The sequence below is a fragment of the Hyla sarda genome, chromosome 3, assembly GCF_029499605.1.
Source record: "Hyla sarda isolate aHylSar1 chromosome 3, aHylSar1.hap1, whole genome shotgun sequence".
Classification (NCBI taxonomy): domain Eukaryota; kingdom Metazoa; phylum Chordata; class Amphibia; order Anura; family Hylidae; genus Hyla; species Hyla sarda.
The window spans coordinates 414,185,229-414,200,467 of record NC_079191.1 but is presented as its reverse complement, the minus strand read 5'-3'; the positions used below and the strand labels follow the sequence as shown (position 1 = coordinate 414,200,467).

General features: G+C 48.4%; 1 long non-coding RNA gene across 1 annotated transcript in view; it reads right to left on the bottom strand.

Moving 5' to 3' along the window:
• Window positions 1-8,473, bottom strand: part of LOC130363007 (uncharacterized) — a 45,890-nt gene extending 37,417 nt beyond the window's left edge. The window contains exon 1 of the long non-coding RNA XR_008891679.1: window positions 8,384-8,473. This is a non-coding gene — a long non-coding RNA (uncharacterized LOC130363007). The remainder of the gene's footprint in view (window positions 1-8,383) is intronic.
• Between the last annotated feature and the right edge of the window lie 6,766 nt (window positions 8,474-15,239).

Sequence of the window (15,239 nt, the reverse complement as noted above, 5' to 3'; positions counted from 1 at the left end):
ACCCACTACCTAAAATCTAGGGCCAATAACAGGACCAAAGTCCCTAGTGAGCTATGTCTTTCCAGGGCAGTTAACTCTTTCTGGATTTTCTATTTGTCACCCAACTTTCCTTGGATGAGATATGGAGGGAGATTTATCAAAACCTGTGCAAAGGAAAAGTTGCCCAGTTGCCCATAGCAACCAATCCGATTGCTTCTTTCATTTTGAGACCTTGTGTGGTAGCATGGGGGTGTAGGGTATATGGGGTGTAGCTGTGCGGTACTTTAATTGGGTCTGTTTAACCCTTTCTACTCGTGACACCAGGGTGAGGGCTATTCTCTATATGCTTGTCCTACCGCCACCCTTCCCAAGAGCAATAGGGAGATAGGAAATAATTGATTGTCCACAAGCGGAGATTTGCAGAAACTTGTCGGAACTTTTACTGAAGATTTTATGCAATAATGAACAGGAACAGTCCATATAACAAAGTCTATTAGAGCTTGACAAGTGGTTGGGACCTCGTGAGTCTATTGAGCTTAGGGGATTGAGAGTTTAACTCACGGTTTAGTTTCAGGCTGAGGCCGGCAGGCTTCTGGCCTAGCTTGTCTTTGTAAGTTGCGCAGATCCGTCCTGATAGTCTGGCATCCACGAGAGCAGCAACTCAAGAGAGCGATCATTGGCTACAGCTCCCTTATATGGGCAGGGGCTGGACTAAAGCTCACTGGTCCATACAACTGTCAATCTTCTGTACAAAGAGTTATGGGTAATCATGTGACCCAAGGACCTCCAAAGGTCCTCCAACATACCATAGAGGAATTAACACAGTCACATGACCGAAGGTCCTGCGACGCTACCAAGGTAAGTATACTATACATTATATTAAATTTATACATTTAAACATTACAAAAGAGGCGACTAGGGGCTGTCCCACCTGGAGGACCCTATCTGAACGTAGTAACTCTGACTTTGGGGACCACCATACAAGGTACGGTATGCAATACAGTACCGGGACATCACACTTGTTAAATATGAAAGAAGCGATCTGATTGGTTGCTATGGGCAACTCGGCAACTTTTCCTCTGGACAGGTTCTGATAAATCTCCCCCATGATCTTTCCTGATATTTACATACCGTGGGGTAATATAGCGCTCCCCGGCCATCATTACTGTGACTGTCTCTACCAGAGTCACAGATGCACCTTGTAGCCGCCGCTCATTGCCCTGGTTAATGGATGATGGACATGAATAGAGTAACCCCGCCCCCCTCAGAATTTCTTGGTTAGTGTAAATGTGTTTAGTGAAGGTTCACTATTTGCACAATCACGAGTCAGTTATGCACGTGTGGACATTGCAAGGATTGCTTCCCCATTCTTTTCAAAACTGTACAAGCTCAGTCAAGTTACATGGTGATTGTGAATGAACAACTATCAAGATTGCTTGGTGATCAGCTGTAACAGCCTTGGGAAACTCCATGCAGAATAAAGGTATGGATACATTGTGGATGTACTTTAATAAATGTACCGTCATGCTCTGGCTCATAGAGATGGGTTGTGATCAGGGAATGCGATCTGTGACCTTCCTATGCTCCTATACTCCGTCGCTAGACAAATTCAAAGGATAGGAAATAAGATGTGTGATTGTGGGGTCCGGCCACTGGGACCCCTGCGATCAGAATGCTGGCGTGATCTGGATGTCATGCCCTCCCTGTCTATGGGAGGAGGCATGAATAGGGGATAAGATGTCAAGCAATGGAGTACTCATTTAAAGGGTTACTCCGGCCCTAAGACATTTTATCCCCTATCCAAAGGATAGGAAAAAAGATGTCTGACCGCATTTGGCACCCACCTCTTTGAGCTGCACGCCGCTTTCAGCTCACAAACTGCCGGGTGCCGACCACAGGGCCGGAGTATCGTGACACCACGGCTCCGCCCCCGTGTGACGTCACGCACCGCCCCCACTATGCAAGTCTGTGGGAAACAAACGCTTTAAATTTTGCACCTAAAAATCCATATGATGGCTTATTTGTTGCGCCAACAATTCTTCTTTGTAATGACATCAGTCATTTTGCCCAAAAAATCTACGGCAAAACGGAAAACAAAAAAATCATTGTGCGACGAAATTGAAGAAAAAAATGCAATTTTGTAAGTTTTGGGGGCTTCCGTTTCTATGCAGTAGATTTTTCGGTAAAAATGACACCTTATCTTTATTCTGTAGGTCCATAAGATTAAAATGATCCCCTACTTATATAGGTTTGATTTTGTCGGACTTCTGGAAAAAATCATAACTACATGCAGGAAAATGTATAAGTTTAAAATATTCATTTTCTAACCCCTATAACTTTTTTATTTTTCCGCTCACGGGGTGGTATGAGGGCTCATATTTTGCACAGTGATCTGAAGTTTTTAGCGGTACCATTTTTGTATTGATGGGACTTTTTAATCGCTTTTTATTAATTTATTCATGATATAAAAAGTGACCAAAAATACGTTATTTTGGACTTTGGAATTTTTTTGCACGTAGCCATTGACCGTGATTTCCGCACGCGGCAATACCACATATGTTTATTTTTACATCACTGTTTATTTTTTTCAATGGGAAAAAGGGGGTGATTCAAACTTTTATTAGGGAAGGGGTTAAATTATCTTTATTAACTTTTTTTTTTTTCCAATGCGATAGCCACTATACTACACTGCACACACTGATCTTTTACACTGATCTTTGTTATCCCATAGTATAACATAGATCAATGATTCTGCTGCTTGACTGCTCATGCCTGGATCTCAGGCACTGAGCAGTCATTCAGCGATCGGACACCAGGAAGCCGGTAGGGGGACCCTCCTCGTGTCCTACAGCTGTTTGGGATGCTGCGGCGATCCCGAACAGCCCCCTGAGCTAACCGGCAGCAGTTTAGTTTCACTTTAGACGCGGCGATCAACTTTGAACGCCGCATCTAAAGCGATCAGTACCGCGTGCTATTAGCCACGGGTCCCGGCCCAGGGGCGGATCCAGAGTCTAGTCTCGGGAGGGGCACTATTAGAGTATTTTGTGTTGGCGACAGAAAATAAAGTGTTGCGTAAGGTACTTACAATATTATTAAATGTATCATACAGTCCTAATCTTGTTTAAGGGGGTACAAATTTGTAAATTACTTCTATTAAAAAATATTTATTCTTCCAGTACTTTTTAGCAGCTGTGTGCTACAGAGGAAATTATTTTCTTTTTGTAATTCTTTTTTGTCTTGTCCACAGTGCTCTCTGCTGACACCTGATGCCTGTATCAGGAACTGTCCAGAGCAGGAGAAAATCCCCATTGCAAACCTATGCTGCTCTGGACAGTTCCTGACAGGGACAGAGGTGTCAGCAGAGAGCACTGTGGTCAGAATTTCATCTGTAGCATACAGCTGCTAAAAAGTACTGGAAGGGTAAATATGTTTTAATAGAAATAATTTACAAATCTTTTTAACTTTCTGGCAGCAGACCATTTTCACCTTAAGGACCTGGCCATTTTTTGCACATCTGACCACTGTCACTTTAAGCATTAATAACTCTGGGATGCTTTTACCTTTCATTCTGATTCCGAGAATGTTTTTTCGTGACATATTCTACTTTATGTAAGTGGTAAAATTTCATCGATACTTGCATCATTTCTTGGTGAAAAATTCCAAAATTTGATGAAAAAAATTGAAAATTTTGAATTTTTTTACTTTGAAGCTCTCTGCTTGTAAGGAAAATGGATATTCCAAATAAATTATATATTGATTCACATATACAATATATCTACTTTATGTTTGCATCATAAAATGACATATTTTTACTTTTGGAAGACATCAGAGTTTTTGGAGACATCAGCAGCAATTTTTCACAAAATTTTCAAAATCGTAATTTTTCAGGGACCAGTTCAGTTTTGAAGTGGATTTGAAGGGCCTTCATATTAGAAATACCCCATAAATTACCACATTATAAAAACTGCACCCCTGAAAGTATTCAAAATGACATTGAAAAAGTTTGTTGACATTTAGGTGTTTCACAGGAATAGCAGCAAATTGAAGGAGAAAAATCAAAATTTTTTGCACTGGCATGTTCTTGTAGACCCAGTTTTTGAATTTTTACAAGGTGTAAAAGGAGAGAAATCTTCCTAAAATTTGTAACCCAATTTCTCTCGAGTAAGGAAATACCTCATATGTGCATGTCAAGTGTTCTGTGGGTGCACTAGAGGGCTCAGAAGGGAAGGAGCGACAATGGGATTTTGGAGAGTGAGTTTTTCTGAAATGGTTTTTGGGGGGCATGTCACATTTAAGAAGCCCCTATGGTGCCAGAACAGCACCCCCCCATGGCATACTGTTTTGGAAACTGCACCCCTCAAGGAACGTAACAAGAGGTACAGTGAGCCTTAACACCCCACAGGTGTTTGAAGAATTTTCGTTAAAGTTGGACGTGTAAATTACTATTTAAATTTTTTTCACAAAAATGCTAGTTTTCCCCAAAATTTTAAATTTTTACAAGTGGTAATAGGAGAAAATGCCCCCAAAATTAGTAATCCCATGTCTTCTGAGTATGTTAATACCCCATGTGTGGATGTCAAGTGCTCTGCTGGCACACTACAATGCTCAGAAGAGAAGGAGCCACATTTGGCTTTTGGAAAGCAAATTTTGCTGAAATGTTTTTTGGGGGGCATGTCGCATTTAGGAAGCCCCTATGGTGCCAGAACAGCAAAAAAAATAAAAATAAAATAAAAACACATGGCATACTATTTTGGAAACTACACCCCTCAAGGAATGTAGCAAGGGTTACAGTGAGACTTAACACCCCACAGTTGTTTGACAAATTTCCGCTAAAGTTGGACATGAAAATGAAAAATTTGTATTTTTTCACTAAAATGCTGGTGTTACCCCAAATTTTTCATTTTCACAAGGGGTAATGGGAGAAAAAGCCTCCCAAAATTTGTAACCCCATTTCTTCTGAGTATGGAAATACCCCATATGTGGATGTAAAGTGCTCTGCGGGTGAACTACAATGCTCAGAACAGAAGGAGCGCCATTGAACTTTTGGAAAGAGAATTTGATAGGAATGGAAGTCGGGGGCAATGTGCATTTACAAAGCCTCCCGTGGTGCCAGAACAGTGGACCCCCCCTCCACATGTGACCCCCATTTTGGAAACTACACCCCTCACAGAATTTAATAAGGGGTGCAGTGAACATTTACACCCCACTGGCGTTTAACAAATCTTTGGAACAGTGGGCTGTGCAAATGAAAAATTTTATTTTACCACTCACTATACCCCTTATTAAATTCTGTGAGGGGTGTAGTTTCCAAAATGGGGTCACATGTGGGGGGGGGCACTGTTCTGGCACTATGGGGGCTTTGTAAACACACATGGCCTTCAATTTTGGACACAGTCTCTCTCCAAAATCCCAATGGCGCGCCTTCTCTTCTGAGCATTATAGTGCGCCCGCAGAGCACTTTACATCCACATATGGGTATCTTCTTACTCAGAAGAATTTGAGTTACAAATGTTGTTTTTTTTTTTTCCTATTCTCCCTTGTGAAAATGAAAAATTTAGGGTAACACCAGCATTTTAGTGAAAATTTTTTTTTTTTTCGTTTTCACATCCAACTTTAACGAAAATTCGTCAAACACCTGTGGGGTGTTAAGGCTCACTATACCCCTTGTTATGTTCCGTGAGGGGTGTAGTTTCCAAAATGGGGTCACATGTGGGTATTTATTGTTTTGTGTTTATGTCAGAACCGCTGTAAAATCAGCCACCCCTGTGCAAATCACCAATTTAGACCTCAAATGTACATAGTGCACTCTCAATCCCGAGCCTTGTTGTGCGTCCGCAGAGCACTTTTCACCCACATGTGGGGCATTTCTGTACTCAGGAGAAATTGCGTTACAAATTTTAGGGGTCTTTTTTTCCTTTTACCGCTTGTGAAAATTAAAACTATGGGGCAACCCCAGCATGTTAGCGTAAAAAATGCAATTTATTTACACTAACATGCTGGTGTAGACCCCAACTTTACCTTTTCATAAGGGGTAAAAGGAGAAAAAGCCCCCCAAAATCTGTAAAGCAATTTCTTCCGAGTACGGAAATACCCCATATGTGGCCCTAAACTATTTCCTTGAAATACGACAGGGCTCCAAAGCGACAGAGCCCCATGCGCATTTGAGGCCTATTTTGGGGATTTGCATCCGCCACCAAAATACCCTGCGGCAGTGTTTTCCAAACAGGATGTCTCCAGCTGTTGCAAAACACCCAGCATGCCTTGATTGTCAGTGGCTGTCCGGCAATACTAGGAGTTGTTGTTTTTCAACAGCTGGAGGCTCAGTTTTGGAAACAGTTCCGTACAAGCTGTTGTTTTTTTTTTTATTGGGGGGGGGGGGGGGGGGGACTGTGTAGGGGTATATATATATATGTAGTGTTTTACTTTTTATTTTGTGTAGTGTAGTGTTTTTAGGGTACATTCACACGGACTGGTTTACAGTGAGTTTCTCGCTGGGAGTTTGAGCTGCGGCGGAAAATTTGCCGCATCTCAAACTTGCAGCAGAAAACTCGTTTTAAACCCACCTTGTGAATGTACCCTCCAGCTGTTGCAAAACTACAACTCCCAGCATGCACTGACAGACCATACATGTTGGGAGTTGTAGTTATGCAACAGCTGGAAGCACATTGATTGCGCAACACTGAGTTAGGACACAAACTCTGTTTCACAACCAAAGTGTCTCCAGATGTTGCAAAACTCAGCATGCATTGACAGTCGAAGGGCATGCTAAGAGTTGTAGTTTTGCAACAGCTAGAGGCACATTGTTACAACTCCCAGCATGCCCTTTGGTAGTCTGTGCATGCTGGGGGTTGTAGTAATGCAACAGCTGGATGCCCAATTTTTCATAGAAAAAATGTGACCTCCAGCTGTTGCATAACTACAACCTCCAGCATGCACAGACTACCAAAGGGCATGCTGGGAGTTGTATTTGTAACTCCAGCTGTTGCAAAACTACAACTCCCAGCATGGCTATGCATGCTGAGAGTTGTTGCTAAGCAACAGCAGAAGGTGAACAGGCCTCACCTCCTGCTGTATCCTGCTGCCGGCACCGCTGGGATTATCGCTGCTGCTGCCGCCGCTCCTGATAAGACCCCGCTGGACCAGGGAAAGGTAGGAGACCCCCGCTGGCCCCGATTGCCCCCAGCAGGACAGTGATTGATCGGTCGTTCCGACCGATCAATCACGTGATCGTGGGGTGGCATCCGTGCCACCTCACTCCTGCTGGGGAAGGGTGAATGGGGCTGTCTCGGGCAGCCCCATTCACCCTTTTTTTCTGGGTCACCAGAGACCCGATAGACCTAGAATCACCACAAATCGCCAGTCTGAATTGTGGCGATCGCCGACAGCAGGCATTTGCACGGGATGCCCGCTGATAGATATCAGCTGTAATCTCAGTCCGGTCCCTGCCCGGAGCGCGGCGGGGACTGAAATTCCCACGGGCGTACAGGTACGCCCTGGGTCCTTGAGTACCAGGAAGACAGGGCGTACCCATACGCCCTGGGTCCTTAAGGGGGTTAAGGGATATAGGCCCTGATTTTTTCTAGCATGTTGTGATGACCGCGCTGTAACATTTTTCAGAAAATTATTTCCAGTATAATAATCAAATATACCAGTTGCCACAGAATGGGAAAGTTTTTACCATTTAAAACTACAGCTCCCAGTATGACCTTAAGTATGTGGTAAGGTTATGCTGGGAGTTGTTGTTTCACCCATCATAACTGCAGAACTTACAAGTGACTCCAGCTCTGATAGGACGTAATGAGGAGAATACACAATAATATCAGTGACTACAGGTGACGTCTTCTCTATAGTGAGGAGAATACACAATGATATCAGTGATTACAGGTGACGTCTTCTCTATAGTGAGGAGAATACACAATGATATCAGTGATTACAGGTGACTTCTTCTCTATAATGAGGAGAATACACAATAATATCAGTGACTACAGGTGACGTTTTCTCTATAGTGAGGAGAATACACAATGATATCAGTGACTACAGGTGACGTCTTCTCTATAGTGAGGAGAATACACAATAATATCAGTGACTACAGGTGACGTCTTCTCTATAGTGAGGAGAATACACAATGATATCAGTGACTACAGGTGACGTCTTCTCTATAGTGAGGAGAATACACAATAATATCAGTGACTACAGGTGACGTCTTCTCTATAGTGAGGAGAATACACAATAATATCAGTGACTACAGGTGACGTCTTCTCTATAGTGAGGAGAATACGCAATGATATCAGTGATTACAGGTGACGTCTTCTCTATAGTGAGGAGAATACACAATAATATCAGTGATTACAGGTGACGTCTTCTCTATAGTCTTCTAATCTAATCTAATTCAGATGGTACATACCGCCAGGACTTGTTCCTGCTAAATGTTCACTCAGCAGAACTTGATGCCCAGATGGCTCCTCACTATGTCAGCGGATTCTGATCCTCTATATGAAAACAATTATTATTATAATACTACCAAACACTGTATACTTTGACTATAATACTGGCACATACCCTCTGAATATAATTCTGACACACTGTACACACTCTGAAAATACTACAACACACTGTACCCTCTGAATATAATACTGCCACACACCGTACCCTCTGTATATAAAACCCCCACACACCGTACCCTCTGTATATAAAACCACCACACACCTTAACCTCTGAATATAATACCGCCACACACTGTACCCTCTGAATATAATACTGCCACACACTGTACCCTCTCTATATAAAACCGCCATACACCGTACCCTCTGTATATAATACTACTACACACTGAACCCTCTGAATATATTACAACACACTGAACCCTCTGAACATAATACTACCACATACTGTGCTCTCTGAATATAATACTACCACATACTATGCTCTCTGAATACAACCTTGCCATGCACCCTCTGAATACAATAACGTAATGTATTGTGGCCCATAAAAACCATTGTACCCCAAAAATTCCTTATAATATACATTATGGCCAACATTTATCATTGTCTTTAGACTGTTTTTTGTGTCTAAAAAAGGTGCTAAAAAGGCGCAAGCAGGGTTTATTTGCGCCCTTTTTGCGCTTGAGTTGCAATCCACAGATTTTGGCAATATACATGATATGGAGGGGTTTTATGAACTGCGTCTTTTTGTTAAAAGGCGCAAAACCACTGAAAAGTCTCTAAAACTACACCAGCCCAGACTTAGCTTTTTGGTGTATGTGAAGAGAGAAATTTTAGAAAATGTGACCTGCACAAAATTTATCAAATGCTCTGCTACCTTTTAATACATTTGTTGCTCCTACACATTACAGCACAAAAAAGGTGTAGAAAAATACTTCACTTACACCTACAATGATAAATGCTTCACTTACACCTACAATGATAAATGCTTCTGTCACGATGCCGGCTGGCAGGTAGTGGATCCTCTGTGCCAGAGAGGGATTGGCGAGGACCGCGCTAGTGGACCGGTTCTAAGTCACTACTGGTTTTCACCAGAGCCCGCCGCAAAGCGGGATGGTCTTGCTGCGGCGGTAGTGACCAGGTCGTATCCACTAGCAACGGCTCACCTCTCTGACTGCTGATGATAGGCGAGGTACAAGGGAGTAGACAGAAGCACGGTCGGACGTAGCAGAAGGTCGGGGGCAGGCGGCAAGGTTCGTAGTCAGGGTGGATAGCAGAAGTACTGGTACACAGGCTTAGACACACAAAACGCTTTCACTAGGCACAAGGGCAACAAGATCCGGCAAGGGAGTGCATGGGAGGAGGTCAGATATAGTCAGGGACCAGGTGGAAGCCAATTAAGCTAATTGGGCCAGGCACCAATCATTGGTGCACTGGCCCTTTAAGTCTCAGGGAGCTGGCGCGCGCGCGCCCTAGAGAGCGGAGCCGCGCGCGCCAGCACATGACAGCAGGGGACGGGAACGGGTAAGTGACCTGGGATGCGATTCGCGAGCGGGCGCGTCCCGCTGTGCGAATCGCATCCCCAACGGCCATGACAGTGCAGCGCTCCCGGTCAGCGGGACTGACCGGGGAGCTGCAGGGAGAAAGACGCCGTGAGCGCTCCGGGGAGGAGCGGGGACCCGGAGCGCTAGGCGTAACAGTACCCCCTCCCTTAGGTCTCCCCTTTTTTTTGTCCGGTGACTGCCTCCCCTGGGATGAGGACACCGGGAAGGAATGGATGGTTTCCTCAATGGCAGGCAGTACAGCAGGAGTGGGAATGGGGAGGGAGGGCAGAGGGCGAGGCCTGGCACGGGGCAGTGTGACACCAGGACGAGGGCCATGAGGAGGCACCGAGGCTTGCCTGAGTGGACTGGGAGGGGGGGAGAGGCATTTTCTGTGGCAGGCAGAGTCCCTAACGACCTTAGGGGGACCGGATACAGGAGGAACCACAGGGTCACGGCAGGGAGTACTGGGAACCGGTTTAAGGCAGTCCTTGGAACAAGAGGGACCCCAACTCTTGATCTCCCCAGTGGACCAGTCCAGGGTTGGGGAATGGTGTAGAAGCCAGGGTAGTCCAAGGAGAATTTCGGAAGTGCAATTGGGAAGGACCAAAAATTCAATTTTCTCGTGATGAGGTCCGATGCACATTAGGAGGGGCTCCGTGCGGTAACGCACGGTGCAATCCAACCTGGCTCCGTTGACCGCGGAAATGTGGAGTGGCTTGACAAGACGGGTCACCGGAATGCGGAATTTATTCACCAAGGACTCCCGAATAAAATTCCCAGAGGCACCAGAGTCCAGGCAGGCCACGGCTGAGAGGGAAGAGCTGGCTGAAGTAGAAATCCGTACAGGCACCGTGAGACGTGGAGAAGCCGACTTAGCATCCAGAGACGCCACACCCACGAGAGCTGGGTGCGAGCGTGCGTTTCCCAGACGTGGAGGACGGATAGGGCAATCCACCAAAAAATGTTCGGTACTGGCACAGTACAGACAAAGATTCTCTTCCTTACGGCGATTCCTCTCTTCCAGGGTCAGGCGAGACCGATCCACTTGCATGGCTTCCTCGGCGGGAGGCCTAGGCGCAGATTGCAGTGGAGACTGTGGGAGAGGTGTCCAGAGATCTAAGTCTTTTTCCTGGCGGAGCTCTTGATGTCTCTCAGAAAAACGCATGTGTTACGCCTAGCGCTCCGGGTCCCCGCTCCTCCCCGGAGCGCTCACGGCGTCTTTCTCCCTGCAGCGCCCCGGTCAGTCCCGCTGACCGGGAGCGCTGCACTGTCATGGCCGTTGGGGATGCGATTCGCACAGCGGGACGCGCCCGCTCGCGAATCGCATCCCAGGTCACTTACCCGTCCCGGTCCCCTGCTGTCATGTGCTGGCGCGCGTGGCTCCGCTCTCTAGGGCGCGCGCGCGCCAGCTCTCTGAGACTTAAAGGGCCAGTGCACCAATGATTGGTGCCTGGCCCAATTAGCTTAATTGGCTTCCATCTGCTCCCTGCCTTTATCTGACCTCCTCCCATGCACTCCCTTGCCGGATCTTGTTGCCTTGTGCCAGTGAAAGCGTTTAGTGTGTCCAAAGCCTGTGTACCTGAACTTCTGCTACCCATCCTGACTACGAACCTTGCCGCCTGCCCCCGACCTTCTGCTACGTCTGACCTTGCCTCTGCCTAGTCCTTCTGTCCCACGCCTTCTCAGCAGTCAGCGAGGTAGAGCCGTTGCTAGTGGATACGACCTGGTTGCTACTGCCGCAGCAAGACCATCCCGCTTTGCGGCGGGCTCTGGTGAAAACCAGTAGCCTCTTAGAACCGGTCCACTAGCACGGTCCACGCCAATCCCTCGCTGACACAGAGGATCCACTACCTGGAAGCCGAATCGTGACAGTAGATCCGGCCATGGATCCCGCTGAGGTGCCGCTGCCAAGTCTCGCTGATCTTCCCACGGTGGTCGCTCAGCAATCGCAGCAGATTGCCCAACAAGGACAGCAGCTGTCGCAGTTGACCGCCATGTTACAGCAACTTCTTCCTTTGCTACAGCAGCAACCATCTCCTCCGCCAGCTCCTGCACCTCCTCCGCAGCGAGTGGCCGCTCCTAACCTCCGCTTGTCCCTGCCGGACAAATTTGATGGGGACTCTAAACTCTGCCGTGGATTTTTGTCTCAGTGTTCCCTGCATATGGAGATGTTGTCGGACTTGTTTCCTTCTGAACGGTCTAAGGTGGAGTGGGAATGGGGAGGGAGGGCAGAGGGCGAGGCCTGGCACGGGGCAGTGTGACACCAGGACGAGGGCCATGAGGAGGCACCGAGGCTTGCCTGAGTGGACTGGGAGGGGGGGAGAGGCATTTTCTGTGGCAGGCAGAGTCCCTAACGACCTTAGGGGGACCGGATACAGGAGGAACCACAGGGTCACGGCAGGGAGTACTGGGAACCGGTTTAAGGCAGTCCTTGGAACAAGAGGGACCCCAACTCTTGATCTCCCCAGTGGACCAGTCCAGGGTTGGGGAATGGTGTAGAAGCCAGGGTAGTCCAAGGAGAATTTCGGAAGTGCAATTGGGAAGGACCAAAAATTCAATTTTCTCGTGATGAGGTCCGATGCACATTAGGAGGGGCTCCGTGCGGTAACGCACGGTGCAATCCAACCTGGCTCCGTTGACCGCGGAAATGTGGAGTGGCTTGACAAGACGGGTCACCGGAATGCGGAATTTATTCACCAAGGACTCCCGAATAAAATTCCCAGAGGCACCAGAGTCCAGGCAGGCCACGGCTGAGAGGGAAGAGCTGGCTGAAGTAGAAATCCGTACAGGCACCGTGAGACGTGGAGAAGCCGACTTAGCATCCAGAGACGCCACACCCACGAGAGCTGGGTGCGAGCGTGCGTTTCCCAGACGTGGAGGACGGATAGGGCAATCCACCAAAAAATGTTCGGTACTGGCACAGTACAGACAAAGATTCTCTTCCTTACGGCGATTCCTCTCTTCCAGGGTCAGGCGAGACCGATCCACTTGCATGGCTTCCTCGGCGGGAGGCCTAGGCGCAGATTGCAGTGGAGACTGTGGGAGAGGTGTCCAGAGATCTAAGTCTTTTTCCTGGCGGAGCTCTTGATGTCTCTCAGAAAAACGCATGTGTTACGCCTAGCGCTCCGGGTCCCCGCTCCTCCCCGGAGCGCTCACGGCGTCTTTCTCCCTGCAGCGCCCCGGTCAGTCCCGCTGACCGGGAGCGCTGCACTGTCATGGCCGTTGGGGATGCGATTCGCACAGCGGGACGCGCCCGCTCGCGAATCGCATCCCAGGTCACTTACCCGTCCCGGTCCCCTGCTGTCATGTGCTGGCGCGCGTGGCTCCGCTCTCTAGGGCGCGCGCGCGCCAGCTCTCTGAGACTTAAAGGGCCAGTGCACCAATGATTGGTGCCTGGCCCAATTAGCTTAATTGGCTTCCATCTGCTCCCTGCCTTTATCTGACCTCCTCCCATGCACTCCCTTGCCGGATCTTGTTGCCTTGTGCCAGTGAAAGCGTTTAGTGTGTCCAAAGCCTGTGTACCTGAACTTCTGCTACCCATCCTGACTACGAACCTTGCCGCCTGCCCCCGACCTTCTGCTACGTCTGACCTTGCCTCTGCCTAGTCCTTCTGTCCCACGCCTTCTCAGCAGTCAGCGAGGTAGAGCCGTTGCTAGTGGATACGACCTGGTTGCTACTGCCGCAGCAAGACCATCCCGCTTTGCGGCGGGCTCTGGTGAAAACCAGTAGCCTCTTAGAACCGGTCCACTAGCACGGTCCACGCCAATCCCTCGCTGACACAGAGGATCCACTACCTGGAAGCCGAATCGTGACAGTAGATCCGGCCATGGATCCCGCTGAGGTGCCGCTGCCAAGTCTCGCTGATCTTCCCACGGTGGTCGCTCAGCAATCGCAGCAGATTGCCCAACAAGGACAGCAGCTGTCGCAGTTGACCGCCATGTTACAGCAACTTCTTCCTTTGCTACAGCAGCAACCATCTCCTCCGCCAGCTCCTGCACCTCCTCCGCAGCGAGTGGCCGCTCCTAACCTCCGCTTGTCCCTGCCGGACAAATTTGATGGGGACTCTAAACTCTGCCGTGGATTTTTGTCTCAGTGTTCCCTGCATATGGAGATGTTGTCGGACTTGTTTCCTTCTGAACGGTCTAAGGTGGCGTTCGTAGTAAGCCTTCTTTCAGGAAAGGCCTTGTCTTGGGCCACACCGCTCTGGGACCGCAATGATCCTGCCACAGCCACAGTCCAGGCCTTCTTCGCTGAACTCCGGAGTGTCTTCGAGGAGCCAGCCCGAGCTTCTTCTGCCGAGACTGCCCTGTTGAACCTGGTCCAGGGTAATTCTTCAGTGGGCGAGTACGCCATCCAATTTCGTACTCTTGCTTCCGAGTTATCATGGAATAACGAGGCTCTCTGCGCGACCTTTAAAAAAGGCCTATCCAGTCGCATCAAGGATGTGCTGGCCGCACGAGAGATTCCTGCCAATCTGCAAGAACTCATCCATCTAGCTACCCGCATTGACATGCGTTTTTCTGAGCGACACCAAGAGCTCCGCCAGGAAAAAGACTTAGATCTCTGGGCACCTCTCCCACAGTATCCGTTGCAATCTACGCCTGGGCCTCCCGCCGAGGAGGCCATGCAAGTGGATAAGTCTCGCCTGACCCAGGAAGAGAGGAATCGCCGTAGGGAAGAAAATCTCTGTCTTTACTGTGCCAGTACCGAGCATTTCTTGGTGGATTGCCCTATCCGTCCTCCACGCCTGGGAAACGCACGCACGCACCCAGCTCACGTGGGTGTGGCGTCTCTTGGTTCCAAGTCTGCTCCTCCACGTCTCACGCTACCCGTGCGGATTTCTTCTTCAGGCAACTCCTCCCTCTCAGCCGTGGCCTGCTTGGACTCCGGTGCCTCTGGAAATTTTATTTTGGAGTCGTTTGTTAATAAATTCAGCATCCCGGTGACCCGTCTCGTCAAGCCGCTCTACATTTCCGCGGTCAACGGAGCCAGATTGGACTGCACCGTGCGTTACCGCACAGAGCCCCTCCTCATGTCTATTGGACCCCACCTTGAGAGGATTGAGTTCTTCATTCTCCCCAACTGTACCTCTGAGGTCCTCCTCGGTCTGCCTTGGCTCCGGCTTCATTCCCCCACCATTGATTGGACCACCGGGGAGATCAGGAACTGGGACTCTGCCTGCCACAGGAAGTGCCTCTCCCCCCCTCCCAGTCCCGTCAGGCAAGCCTCTGTGCCTCCCCATGGCCCCCGTCCTGGTGTCACACTGCCCCGTGCC